Source organism: Trachemys scripta, chromosome 2 (assembly GCF_013100865.1).
Source record: "Trachemys scripta elegans isolate TJP31775 chromosome 2, CAS_Tse_1.0, whole genome shotgun sequence".
Classification (NCBI taxonomy): Eukaryota; Metazoa; Chordata; order Testudines; family Emydidae; genus Trachemys; species Trachemys scripta.
The window spans coordinates 121,259,770-121,273,637 of NC_048299.1; positions in this window are offsets into that span (position 1 = coordinate 121,259,770).

Consider the following 13,868-nt stretch of genomic DNA (forward strand, 5'->3'; position numbering starts at 1 on the left):
AACACATTAGTGTGCTTTGGAAAGCACATCTCCATATGGTGCATTACCCCACCATGTCCCTAAGTCAGTATTTGTAGAGTACATGGCTAACAGTGCCTGATTGCAAAGGTTGGGAAAAGATCAGTAATGAAGATAGGGTTGCCAACTTTCTACTCACACAAAACCAAACACCCCTGCCCCATCCGCTACCCCACCCCTCCTCTGCCTCTTCTCTGAGGCCCTATCCCCTGCTCACTCCATCCCCCTGTCGCTCGCTCTCCCCACCCTCACTCACTCATTCATTTTCACCAGGATGGCTTGGGAGTTGGGGTGTGGAGGGGGTGAGGGCTCTGGCTGGGGATGCAGGCTCCGGGGTAGAGCCAGAAATGATGAGTTCAGGGTGCGGGAGGGGGCTCTGGGCTGAGGGAGTGGATTGGGATGTGGGAACGGGTGAGGGCTCTGGGTTGGGGCCAGGGATGAGGGGTTTGTGGTGCAGGAGGTGGCTTCGGGCTGGGGCTGAGGAGTTCAGAGTGTGGGAGGGGGCTCCAGGCGGGGGCTGCAGTGTGTGAGGGGGTATGAGGGATCCAGCTGGGGGTACAGGAACTGGGGTGGGGCCAGGGATGAGGAGTTTGAGATGCAGGAGGGGGCTCCAGGCTGGGGGGTGGAACTGAGGGGTTAAGAGTATGGGAAGAGGCTCTGGGCTGAGGCAGGGTGTTGGGCTGTGGGTGTGGGACAGGCTCTGGGCTGGGGGTGAGGGTTCTGGGGTGGGACCAGAAATGAGGGGTTCAGGGTGCGGGAAGGGACTCCAGGCTGGGGCAGGGGGTTGGGATGCGGGGTTGGGGGTGAAGGCTCTGGCTCAGGGAATGGGCTCTGGTGTGGGGCCAGGGATGAGGGATTTGGAGTGAAGGAGGGGGCTCTGGGCTGGGGCTGAGGGGTTTGGTGTGTGGGATGGGGCTCCGAGCTGGGTCAGGGGGTTGGGGTGCAGAGGGGGGTAAGGGCTCCAGCTGGGGGAGCAGGCTGTAGGGTAGAGCTGGGGATGAGGGGTTTGGGGTGCAGGAGGGTGCTATGGGCTGGGACTGAGGGGTTTGGAGGGCAGGAGGGGGATCAGGACTGGGGCAGGGGGTTGGGGTGCAGGTGTCACAATAAAATTGCCCCCCATGGGGTCCCTGGGTAGGCACCAGCATTGTATAGTGCTAACATCTATATATGCATATGCATGGGAAAGGATTTTGGGAAGGGTTAAAGGTGTAAGTGTGAAGTAAAAAAATTCCTTTGCAGGTTGTGAGAGGCCGAAGGGGGAGAAAGGGAGAAGGGAACGGGTTAACTTAACACTCCAGCTAGGTCCAAAAATAAAAAGCTAACTAAAGCTCGTATCTCAACCCCGACCAGACGTGAGAAAAGAAAAGAAATTGAGCTAAACCAAACTGCAAAAACTGCAAAGCTAGTAAAACTGCAAAGGTCAGCAAGTTAAAAAACAACAGTCTCGCTTCTCCTAACGCTGGTGTGTTTTGGGAAAGTTGAGGAAGCTGCAAAAAGCCGGTTAAAACTGGTACAACAAGCACAAAAAACAGTGTCCCTAAACAAAATGCCCCCCAAAAAACCCAGGGCTTAAAACTCTCTCCAAGAGCTAAAGCAAGTTGGAAATCAACAGCGGACCCTGGACAGCCTGTGCACAGGACAGAATTCTCATCCATCCTTCCCTCTCCTCTTCTTACATTACACCCAGGCTTGGCTATGCGCGGGTTGTGCATGTGTAAGTATGAAAGCGGGTGAGGGCTTGGGCACTAACGCTATCTTCCTTCCTTTGAGTGACATAGGGAGAACCCAGCACTCACTGCTGTTATTTAATTAATAAAGCTTTAAAATTAGTTACTTACTGTGCTCCTTCATCTCCTCCCCTAACGATCCTGCAGCCTCAGACTAATCACCTAATGCTCCAGGCAGATTGGTAACAGAAATCTGTCACACAGGAGTGGGCCAGGGGTGCAGGCTCTGGGTGGCGCTTACCTCAAGCAGCTCCTGGAAGCAGCGGCATTGTTACAGGGTTTTTCTTAAGCTAGGCTAGATGGCATAGAAATCCCCGAGAAATGACAGGTTTGAACCCCCTCCCACATCTATCATTGGCGTTTGACAGAAAACTGATGCATAGGTAACGTGCAAACACAAAGATTTATTAAAACAAGGACCCTCAAACTGTCAAACAGATAAATAAACCACTCGGTCATTGAACTAACAAAGGCCTTAAGCCAGGAACCCCAAAAGGTACACACAGTGAGATAAAAGGCATAACAAAAGATTAACTACATCACCACATTCCCAGATAAGGATCCTGTGTAGGTGTATGCGGACACTAGTCTAACTAGATGTTCTGTCAGGTGAGTGGGAGCAATGCGATAGCAGATGGAACAATGATGGGCACTGGCTGCCTCTCAGATGGACAGCACCTCAGAGGCATGCTGCTCAGCCTGAAATACTTTCTTGTTTCCAGGCAGATTAGAGGGTCAGGTGACCCCTACTTTTCCCACCTTTGCCAGAAAGGACACTGTGATAAATGAAGGGGGGGGTGTTATGATGTCAGGGTTGTTTCTGAGGCTGTAGATGGCATTGTGTTCAGCATTGCTGAGGTTATGTGGCAAGTGATGTGGCTTTTCCACAGTTTCAGCCTTTGCACGTTGACGGAAGCAATCTATGTAGAAATCCAGTCTGTTGTTTCGACATCATAATCAAAAAGGCTGACAAAGGAGGTGCTGTCGTCATCATGAATAAATTGGAATATGACCAAGAGGCTGCTAGACAGCTCTCTAACACCACATTCTACAGGCCATTATCCTCTGATCCCACTGAGGATTACCTAAAGAAACTACACCATCTGCTAAAAAAACTCCCTGACAAAGCACAGGAACAAATCTGTACAGACACATGCCTAGAACCCCGACCAGGGGTATTTTATTTGCTACCCAAGATCCATAAACCTGGAAATCCTGGACGCCCCATCATCTCAGGCATTGGCACCCTAACATCAGGCTTGTCTGGTTATGTGGCCTCTCTCCTCAGACCCTACACTACCAGCACTCCCAGCTATCTTCGAGACACCACTGACTTCCTGAGGAAACTACAATCCATCGGTGATCTTCCAGAAAACACCATCCTGGCCACTATGGACGTAGAAGGCCTCTACACCAATATTCCACACAAAGATAGACTACAAGCTATCAGGAACAGTATCCCCGATAATGTCACAGCTAACCTGGTGGCTGAACTTTGTGATTTTGTCCTCACCCACAACTATTTCACATTTGGGGACAATATATACCTTCAAGTCAGCGGCACTATTATGGGTACCCGCATGGCCCCACAATATGCCAACATTTTTATGGCTGACTTAGAACAACGCTTCCTTAGCTTTCGTCCCCCTACTCTACTTGCGCTACATTGATGACATCTTCATCATCTGGACCCATGGAAAAGAAGCCCTTGAGGAATTTCACCATGATTTCAATAATTTCCATCCCACCATCAACCTCAGCCTAGATCAATCCACACAAGCGGTCCATTTCCTGGACACTACTGTGCTAATAAGCGATGATCACATAAATACCACCCTATACCGGAAACCTACTGACCGCTACACTTACCTACATGCCTCCAGCCTCCATCCAGGACACACCACCCGATCCATTGTCTACAGCCAAGCTCTAAGATATAACCGCATTTGCTTCAATCCCTCAGATAGAGACAAGCACCTACAAGATCTCTATCAAGCATTCTTAAAACTACAATACCCACCTGATGAAGTGAAAAAAACAGATTGATAGAGCCAGACAAGTACCCAGAAGTCACCTCCTACAAGACAGGCCCAACAAAGAAACTAACAGAACACCCCTAGCTGTCACCTTCAGCCCCCAACTAAAACCTCTCCAGCGCATCATCAGAGATCTACAACCTATCCTGAAAGATGATCCTTTACTCTCACAGATCTTGGGAGACAGACCTGTCCTTGCTTACAGACAACCCCCCAACCTAAAGCAAATACTCACCAGCAACCACACATCACTGAACAAAACCACTGACCCAGGAACCTATCCTTGTAACAAACCCCGATGCCAACTCTGTCCACATATCTATTCAAGTGACATCATCATAGGACCTAATCACATCAGCCATACCATCAGGGGCTCATTCACCTGCACATCCACCAATGTGATATATGCCATCATGTGCCAGCAATGCCCCTCTGCCATGTACATTGGTCAAACCGGACAGTCTCTACGCAAAAGAATTAATGGACACAAATCTGACATCAGGAATCATAATACTCAAAAACCAGTGGGAGAACACTTTAACCTGTCTGGTCATTCAATGACATACCTGCGGGTGGCTATATTACAACTTCAAAAACAGACTCCAACAAGAGACTGCTGAGCTGGAATTGATATGCAAACTAGACACAATCAACAAAGGATTGAATAAGGACTGGGAATGGCTGAGCCATTACAAACATTGAATCTATCTCCCCTTGTAAGTATTCTCACACTTCTTATCAAACTGTCTGTACTGGGCTATCTTGATGATCACTTCAGAAGTTTTTTTTCTCTTACTTAATTGGCCTCTCAGAGTTGGTAAGACAACTCCCACCTGTTTATGCTTTCTGTATGTGTGTATATATATCTCCTCAATATTTATTCCACTCTGTATGCATCCGAAGAAGTGGGCTGTAGTCCACGAAAGCTTATGCTCTAATAAATTTGTTAATCTGTAAGGTGCCACAAGTACTCCTGTTCTTTTTGCAGATCCTGTCAAACTAACTTTATCTTTTGTTGTTGTTGATTTTATGAGTTTGATTGATAAAGGTAATAGTGTTGACATAATATATTAGATTTTTATAAGACACATGGCTTGCTACTGCATGACGTCTTGATTAAAAAACTAGAAAGATATAGAACTAACACAGGACACATTAAATGGATTAAAAACTGGCTAGTTGATAGGTCTCAAAACATAATTGTAGATGGGGACTCATCATTGAGCGGATGTTGTTCCAGTGGGATCCCATAGGGATTGGTTCTCGGCTCTACACTATTAAGCCATTATATCAATGACCTAAAAGAAAACATAAAATCACCACTGATAAAGTTTGCAGAGAACATAAAAATTGGGGGAGCGGTAAATAACAAAAAGGACAGGTCACTGATTTGGAGCAAACTGGATTGCTTGGTAAACTTGGCAAAAGTAAAAAAAATGTGTGTTTTAATATGGCTAAATGTAAATGTATACATCTAGGAACAAAGGATGTAGGCCATACTTACTGGATGGGGGACACTATTCTGGGAAGGAGTGACTCTGAAAAAGATTTGCGGGTCATGCTCGATAATCAGCTGATCATGAACCTCCAGTATGATGCTGAGGCCAAAAGGCCTAAATCTGTCCTTAGACAGAATCTTGAGTAGGAGTAGAGAGGTTATTTTACCTAATTGGCACTGGTGTGATTGCTGCTTGAATACTGTATCCAGTTCTGGTGTCCTCACATCAAGAAGGATGTTAATAAATTGGATAGGGTTCAGAGAAGAGCCACAAGAATGATTAAATGATTAGAAAACATGCCACACAGTGATAGATGCAAGGAGCTCAATTTATTTAGCTTAACAAAGAGAAGGTTAAGGGGTGACTTGATTACAGTGAATTGCTACCTGGGGAGCAAATATTTAATAATGGGCTTTTCAATCTAGCAGATAGAGGTATAACACAATCCCATGGCTGGAAGTTGAAGCAAGACAAATTCAGACTGGAAATAAGGTGTACATTTTTCATGGTGAGAGTAGTGAACCATTGGAACAATTTAACAAGGGTTGTGATAGATTCCCCATCTCTGTCAATTTTTAAATCAAAATTGGATTTTTTTAAAAAAACTATGCTCTAGGAATTATTTTGAGGATGTTCTATGATCTCTGTTATACAGGATGTCAGACTAGATGATCATAATGGTCCCTTCTGACCTTGGAATCTATGAATATTCAGTTTACTTGAAGTTATAAACTGCAGTGACTGACTATCTGTTCCCTCCCTACCCCCCCCCAGTTTATATTTTGCACTATCATGTTCTAGTTGCCTTTTTAGTTAAGCATATGCATATCTGGTGATTCTTATCTAAGGGTATGTCTACACTATGGGATTACTCTGATTTTACAGAATTAGATTTTTGGCAACAGATTGTATAAAGTTGAGTGCATGCGGCCACACTAAGCACATTAATTCGGCAGTGTGCATCCATAGTACCGAGGCTAGTGTTGACTTCCAGAGTGTTGCACTGTGGGTAGCTATCCCATAGCTATCCCATAGTTCCCGCAGTCTCCCCTGCCCATTGGAGTTCTGGGTTGAGATCCCAATGCCTGATGGGGCAAAAAACATTGTCGCAGGTGGTTCTGGGTACATCCTCCCCCCTCCCTCCGTGAAAGCAATGGCAGACAACCGTTTCATGCCTTTTTCCCTGGGTGAACTGTGCAGACACCATACCACAGCAAGCATGGAGCCCGCTCAGCTCAAGACAGCAGTCATGAACATTGTAAACACTGGATGCATTACCGTGCAGTTTATGCTGAACCAGAACCTGAAAAACCAGGCAAGGAGGAGGTGGCGATGGCAGCGGGGGGACGTCGAGAGTGATGAGGACATGGACACAGAATTCTCTCAAACTGCGGGCCCCCGCGCTTTGGAGATCATGGTATTAATGGGGCAGGTTCTAGCCATTGAACACCGATTCTGGGCCCAGGAAACAAGCACAGACTGGTGGGACCGCATAGTGTTGCAGGTTTGGGACGATTCCAGTGGCTGCATAACTTTTGCATGCGTAAGGGCACTTTCATGGAACTTTGTGACTTGCTTTCCCCTGCCCTGAAGCGCCAGAATACCAGGATGAGAGCAGCCCTCACAGTTGAGAAGCGAGTGGTGCTAGCCCTGTGGAAGCTTGCAATGCCAGATAGCTACCTGTCAGTTGGGAATCAATTTGGAGTGGGCAAATCTACTGTGGTGGTTGCTGTGATCCAAGTAGCCAAAGCAATCACTGAGCTGCTGCAACCAAAGGTAGTGACTCTGGGAAATGTGCAGGTCATAGTGGATGGCTTTGCTGCAATGGGATTCCCTAACTGTGGTCGGGCGATAGATGGAACCCATGTCCCTATCTTGGCACTGGAGCACCAGGGCAGCCAGTACATAAACCACAAAGGGTACTTTTCAATGGTGCTGCAAGCACTGGTGGATCACAAGGGACGTTTCACCAACATCAACGTGGGATGGCCAGAAAGGGTTCATGACGCTCACGTCTTCAGGAACACTAGTCTGTCTAAATGGCTGCAGCAAGGGATTTACTTCCCAGACCAGAAAATAACCGTTGGGGATGTTGACATGCCTATAGTTATCCTTGGGGACCCAGCCTACCCCTTAATGCCATGGCTCATGAAGCCATACACAGGCAGCCTGGACAGTAGTCATGAGCTGTTCAACTACAGGCTGAGCAAGTGCAGAATGGTGGTAGAATGTGCATTTGGATGTTTAAAGGGTCGCTGGTGCACTTTACTGACTCACTCAGACCTCAGCCAAACCAATATTCCCATTGTTATTGCTGCTTGCTGTGTGCTCCACAATCTCTGTGAGAGTAAGGGGGAGACGTTTATGGCAGAGGGGGAGGTTGAGGCAAATCACCTGCCACTGATTACATGCAGCCAGACACCAGGGCGATTAGAAGAGCACAGCAGGATGTGCTGCGCATCAGAGAAGCTTTGAAAACCAGTTTCATGACTGGCCAGGCTTCGGTGTGAAAGTTCTGTTTGTTTCTCCTTGATGAAAACCTGCCCCCATGATTCACTCATTCCCTGTAAGCAACCCTCCCTCCCACCTTCGATCACAGCTTGCTTTCAAAGGAAATAAAAGGAAATAAAGTCACTATCATTTAAAAATCATGTATTCTTTATTAATTGATTATAAACATAGGGAGAGAACTGACAAGGTAGCCTGAGTGGGGTTTGGGAGGAGGGGAGGAGGGAAGGAAAAGGCCACTTCAAAAGTCAAAATGACAGCCTTTTACTTGGGATGTCCACTGGGGTGGAGTGGCAGGGTGCATGGAGCCTCCCCCTCTCCCCCCCCCGCCTTCTGTGGCATCCGGGTGAGGAGGCTATGGAACTTGGGGAGGGCCGTTATACAGGGGTTGCAGCGGCACTCTGTGATCCTGCTGCCATTCCTGAAGCTCCACCAGATGCTGGAGCATGTCCATTTGATCACGCAGCAGCCCCAGCGTTGCATCCTGCCTCCTCTGATCTTCCTGCCGCCACCTCTCATCTCGAGCATCCGTCCTCTCCTCACGTTCATCCCTCCTGTCCTCATGTTTGTCCCTCCTGTCCTCACGTTCATTGGCAGCTTTCCTGTACTTTGATACCGTGTCCTTCCACTCATTCAGATGAGCTCTTTCATTGCGGGTCAATTGCATGATCTCAGAGAACATTTCGTCTCACGTGCGTTTTTTTTGCCGCCTTATAGCCTTCAGGACAGAGGAGGAAGGCTTGAAAAATTTGCAGCTGCAGGAGGGAAAAAAGGGAGAGAAGTATTTAAAAAGATACATTTCACAGAACAATGCTTATACTCTTTCACAGTGAACAACACTATTCACATTACATAGCACGTGACAAGGTCGCATTTTGCACCTTAATATTGAGTGTCTGCAGCTTTAGTGTTAGAGATCACAGACGCAGGAACGGGCAACAGAAGTCGGCTTGCATGTGGCCATGGTAAGCCATTGGCTTTTGGCTTCTGCAACCTTCATAAAAGCAGCGCCCTCCTTTCCCATACCAAGCAAAGCCCATTGAGTGCTGCAGTTTTCGTGCTAACGTGCAGCAGCAGAAACCAAACTTAACCCCCGCCCCAGCCAATTCTCTGGGATGATCGCTTTACCCCTCCCCCGACCGCGTGGCTGGTATCAGGGAAGATTCCTGCTAGCCAAACACGAAAAGCTCGGTGCCAATGCGTTCCCCCCCCAACTGCTTGGCTAACTGCAGGGAAGGACTTCTTTTCAGCCACAGGCAAACAGCCTGGTAGGAACGGCTACCTCTGTCCCCTTAATTAAATTCCCGTATTTCAACCAGGTTACCATGAACGATATTACTCTCCTGAGGATAACACAGCAAGATGAAGAACGGATGTTGCTTGAATGCCAGCAAACACCGGGACCATACGCTGCCAGGCTTTGTCATGCAATGATACCAGATTACTTGCTAATAGCATGGCGTGGTCAAGTGTCCTACGATGGAAGATGGAATAAGGCTGCCGTGCCCAGAAACCTTGTGGAAAGGCTTTTGGAGTACCTCCAGGGGACCTTCATGGAGATGTCCCTGGAGGATTTCCGCTCCATCCCCAGATATGTTAACAGACTTTTCCAGTAGCTGTACTGGCCGCGAATGCATCCCAAGTCCTCAGGGCAAATTAATCATTAAAAAAACACTTGCTTTTAAACCATGTTTTATATTTACAAAGGTACACTCAACAGAGGTCCCTTCCATGGCTTCATGGTCTGGGATACCGCCTTGGGAGGGTTGGGAGGGTACTTCAGTCAGGCTGAGAAAAAGATCCTGGCTGTTGGGGAGAATGGAGTGCTGTGTGCTCTCCGCAAGCTCCTCCTCCTCCTCCTCCTCTTCCCCGTCCGCAAAATCCTCAGGCATGGCTGAGAGTACCCCCTCCTCGGAATCCACGGTCAGGGGTGGGGTAGTGATGGCGGCCCCCCCTAGAATTGCATGCAGCTCAGCGTAGAAGTGGCATGTCTGTGGCTCTGTCTCGGACCTTCTGTTTGCTTCTTTGGTTTTCTGGTACGCTTGTTTGAGCTCCTTAACTTTCATGCGGCACTGATATGAATCCCTATCTCTATCATGCCCTTGGAGATTTTTTCAAATGTTTTGGCATTTCGTCTTTTGGAAGGTAGTTCTGCTAGCACGGAATCATCTCCCCACAGAACGATCAGATCCAGTACCTCCTGTACGGTCCATGCTGGTGCTCTTTTTCAATTCTCGGACTGCATGGTTACCTGTGCTGATGAGCTCTGCGTGGTCACCTGTGCTCTCCACACTGGGTAACCAGGAAATGAAATTCAAAAGTTTGCGGGGCTTTTCCTGTCTACCTGGCCAGTGCATCCGAGTTCAGATTGCTGTCCAGAGCGGTCATAATGGTGCACTGTGGGATAGCTCCCGGAGGCCAATACTGTCAAATTGCATCCACAGTAACCCTAATTTGAACTGGCAATGTCGATTTCGGCACTACTCCCCTCATCGGGGAGGAGTACAGAAATCGATTTTAAGAGCCCTTTATGTCGAAGTAAATGGCTTCATTGTGTGGATGGGTGCAGGGTTAATTTGATTTAATGCTGCTAAATTTGACCTAAACTCGTAGTGTAGACCAGGCCTAAGAGAGTGAACATGTTAAAGATTGCTTGAAAAATAAAACAATAACATTTTTCTTTCTCTTTTTGGATGTAGATAAAAGAAGGAATTATGAAGTCTCCTCATGGTTTCAAATAAAGCAGGACTAAGAGAGATTTTTACTCTACAGAATAGGCCCACCAGAGGTTGATACATTTTCTAACTTTGCAAACATTGAAGTAAATTGTATATATGTTATAAATATTTTACCTGTTTGATAGCTTCAACTATTGATTAAATTATGAACTTCAATGTGACTCATTCTAAACAGTTTTAAGAGTTGCCCTTTAAAACATTGACAATTTAAGCTAAGAATCATAGAATTGTTACAAAGGGTTGTATGAACCCTTAGAAGTGTTTATCAAAATATATGAAAAGTGTTGAGGAACATTGTTTTCCAAGCTTCATACTGAGATATTGAGGCACCAGATTTATTATTCTGATGATGTATTGAGATGAGAAGATCAGGTGTTTAAATTCTACAATAAAATAAAAGATAGGTTTGGGGAATGTGTATTAACACGCAAAGACACAAAATGCCTCAAGCAGGATACATAAATGGAATAATGGGAAGATACTTTTCTTTGCATAATTTTAACAAATTGCATTCCTATTTGTTATTTATCTACTTTCAATAGCAAATAAGAAAATGGGCTGTTTTACCAGTTAGTTGGAGCAATATTTTTTATTCTTGTTATGGATTTTATGGAAATCCATAAGTAGGAAATATGGAAAATGGATATTTTCAAAGTACAGTAATTTATGTAAATTGGAATATGTTACTAGATAAATATATTCATTAAAGCTTACTTTGAAATGTTTACATGGAAAGTAAAGAATAATCAGCAAAATGCATTACTTGTTAAATTCTTGCAAATGGCAATTATCTCCACAATATTCTTCTCATGAATCTGGTTCCTTGCGTCTCAGAATACATTCTAAATAGTCCAATTCTGGAGCCCCTATTCTGCAAGTAACCCCAAATGTATCCGTGAGGCTACTCATATGGGTAAATAAGGAAGGAGTAGGTTTCTGGATTGGTTATAAAATTTTTTTTTGCGTTATGATTTTTTCCGAGTGAGAAAACAAAAATGACTTTTGAACATAGCAGTAATGTAGTTCCTGATATTTAAATTTAAATTGAGAAACATTAAAGAATATTTTAATTTATTTTCACATAGTTCTTTTGTGTGCAAATCTTAATTAAAATGTTACTTGATATTCCACTTAACCCATGAGTGCCTACTGCACTATGGTTCCAATCCAGTACCCATTAAAGTTGATGGGACTGTTTACATTGTCTTCAATGGGTGCTATATAAAATCCTATGTAAAAATTGTATAGCTTTCATACATATTAGGCATATGATCATAGGGCCAAAAACATGCAACTTGGATGATCATACTTTGAACATTCAGAACATATATGTTCTATGTTTGTACAGTGCCTAGCACAGTGAGGTCCTGGTCTATGACTAGGGCTCCTAGGCACTGTGGTAATACCTATAAATAATATAGTTCATTCAGTAGCAAAAGCATTAATTTTAGTTACTTAGACCTGAATATACAAAAGGAGTTAGGCATAGTGACACTGAGCATTTCCATGCTTAACTTTTAGGCACCTAGAAAATCACTGTGATTCTTAAAACCCCAGTTAGGTCCCTGAACTCTTATACAATGAATGGGGAGAGATAGGCACCTTAGACTGAGATTCACAAAAGCCAGCCCACTAGCCAGGGAACCACTTAAAATAGCCAATGTAAGATGTTAACGAGACAGGTGTATGCTGAGCCCTGCCACTGTCTCGGAGATAGATGCCAAAGTCTGAGCTGCAAGGAGGTGCCTCCTTCTGTGTGTGATTCTCAGCTGCAAATCCTCTTTTGGAGTTAGGTTCCTAAAGCAAAGGGAAGGGAGTGGGGGGTGGTGAAGGAGGAGGATGACTTCCCTCATAACTTTTAGCCCAGTGGTTAGGGTACTCCCCTTGAGTGGAAGAAGGAATCTGAGCAGGGCTCTGACACCTCTTAGATAAGCGCTTTAACCATTGGGCTATGGGGTATTCTGATGTGCAGCTTCCTCTGGCTCTCTTGTTAAAGCTGTTGCATTCTGGACAAATAATAAAAGAGTCATTGGAGCAGAGGCACTGGATCCTGGGCCTCCCAGCCTGCTCTAACCACCATCGGTTCTCATGCTTGCTCTCTTTCTCGCTCTTGCTCTCTGGCCGAAGAGACTCTTTAAGAGAGCGAGTGAAATTGAGAGAGCTAGTACACAGGCATGAACATGACTATGTAGCCTGGTGGTTAGAGCTCTCACATGGGACACTCAGGATCCAGTCCCTCTACTCCAATGACTGTTTAATTAGTGCAACAACTTCACCAGGAGAGATGGAGGGAATCCTACACCAGAATATCCCATAGCCCAATGGTTAGGACACTCCCCTGAGCGCTACCAGCTCCCTGTTCAAATCCTTTCTCCTCTTCAAGTGGAGGGGGTCTTGAACTGGGCTCTCCAACTTCTCAGGTGAATAGCCTAACCATTGGGCTGAGTTATGAGGGAAGTCCTCCCAACCCTGGCTGTTTTGTGCAAACTCATCTGAGGGTCCCAATCTGGAAAGCACCCTCTGAACATACCTACTGGACTGGGCCCCACACATGACTTATCTGCCCCTGGTTTGTGAATCGGTTCAGGGCTTAGACAGGAAATAGGTGCCTGGACATCTAGTGAAGAGCAGCAACGCACATGCCTAGAGGCAGAAACATAGACACCTAGGGAACATCTACTGCAAAAATGTAGGCTCCAAATGAATTTAGGAGCCTATAGGGTTCAAGGAGGAGTTTCGTGCATCACAGAAACTCTACACTACAGCCTATGTCAGCATAATTTGTGTTGGCTCAGGGGAGTGAATAAACCACCCCCTGAGTGACATAACTTACACCAACATAAGTGTTTGCGTGCACAGAGTTATGTCGACAGGAGAGCTTCTTCCACTGACATAACTTCTGCCACTAACAGAGGTGGTTTTTTTATGCCAATGGAAGAGCTCTCTCCCATCAGCATAGAGTGTCTTCACCAGACATACTGCAGCTGCATCGGTGCTACTGCAGTGCTGTATGTGTAGATATGGCCAAATTCCCAGTTTCAGGATTAAATTGTTCCTATTTACTTGCTTGGAGTCAAATTAGATAAGTGCTATGTTTGGTACAATGAAGAATTATGCAATTTGTGTAGAGATTAACTCATGTTGGTTAATCAAATATTTCACTTGTTCCATTCATCTATTTTTCTTTATATAAATTTTCCTGTTTCGTTGTTTTTGTTTCTCAGTTTCTTCATTTTGTTGTATTTCTTTTTAAATTATCTCTTTTGGAAAATGATCAAAAATCACACATTTGTGACCAACAAATAGATGAAAGTAGCTGTGAAAGGTTTCCTTATAGATGAA